General features: G+C 41.4%; 1 pseudogene; it reads right to left on the minus strand.

Moving 5' to 3' along the window:
* Positions 1 to 232: 232 nt before the first annotated feature.
* Positions 233 to 351, minus strand: LOC120610694 (uncharacterized; annotated as a pseudogene).
* Positions 352 to 1,299: the final 948 nt, after the last annotated feature.

Here is a 1,299-nt window from a genome sequence, read left to right on the forward strand (position 1 = left end):
ATGTCTTTTCAATCATTGAGTTGAGTGTTCTTTACATATTAGAAATATAAATCTTCAGATATATGTACTGTGAATATTTTTCCACTTAGTGTCTTGGTATTTATTTATTTACTTACTTATTCATTCATTCATTCATTCATTTAATTTATTTTTTAGGCGAGGCAACCCTTGGTTGACCTCACAGATTGCAAGGACCTTGTCAGCTTACAATCCTTTAATTTTTTATTTTTTACGCCTACAGCACCTGGTCTTCCTAGGTAGTCTCCCATCCACATACTAACCAGGCCCGACCCTGCTTAGCTTCTGGGATCAAACGGGATCGGGCTTATTCAGGGTGGCATGGCTATAGACTGGTTTTTAATTTCTTAACAATATGTTTCAAAGAGTAGCAGAATTTAATTTTGATGATGAAATTCAATTAATCGATTTTCATATAGTTCATGTTTTGCATCCTAAGAATCTTTTCCCTTACCCTCAAAATCTTGATGATTTTATCTTATGTTGTCTTCTAAAAGTCTTCCGGCTTTAGCTGTTACTTTATCCGTTTTGTGAATGTTATGAGGTAAAGTCAAGGTTAATTTTTTCCCATATTGATATCGAATTGTCCCAAGATGAATATTATTGCCAGCTGTTACAAGAGGACAGACTTGAGGCTGACTGCAAGGTTGGCGAGAAACATCTTCCTTCTTCCTAACAGGAGAGTTAGCCACCATCGGGGCTGCTGTCTTTGAGTCTATTTTCTAGCACTCAGCCTGCAACCCGCCCCCCCGCCCCAATTCCTCCTCAATAGCAGGTGGTAACGGGGAGAACCATTTATTGCCTGGTTAACCATACAATTTGGTCAACAATTTGCTACATTTGCAACTAATTCCAATAGACTTCTCTCAAATCCCATTCTTTGGCCCATGGGGCCCTCATCCTTCATTTTTCAGAAAGCAACGCCTCTCTCCGTGTCCCATCCTCATCACCAAAACTGTCCAAATCCATGAAGTCTCTGAGTTCTTACCCTCCTTGCAAGCTAACAAGTTAGCCCGCAGTAGTTTCAAGGAGGTCGGGAGAAGACATAACTCCTGGGTCAGAGACAAAGAACTTGAGTACCCACAGCAGGTGCAGAAGCCAGAGTGTCAGTATTCGCCCTATATTCCTGAGCCTCAGTTCCAATGGGCCAAAGCCTGCACATGCAGTACCATGTGGTAAAGGAGCAGAACCCTGAGTTAGGGAACCTGAATCTTTTAGAATGGGAAGGTTGCCCTTTGCTCCTGAAGAAGTCACTAGCTCTATATCCCAAGGCTATTTGCT

This window comes from Pteropus medius, unplaced genomic scaffold (assembly GCF_902729225.1).
Source record: "Pteropus medius unplaced genomic scaffold, Ma_sr-lr_union100, whole genome shotgun sequence".
Taxonomy (NCBI): domain Eukaryota; kingdom Metazoa; phylum Chordata; class Mammalia; order Chiroptera; family Pteropodidae; genus Pteropus; species Pteropus medius.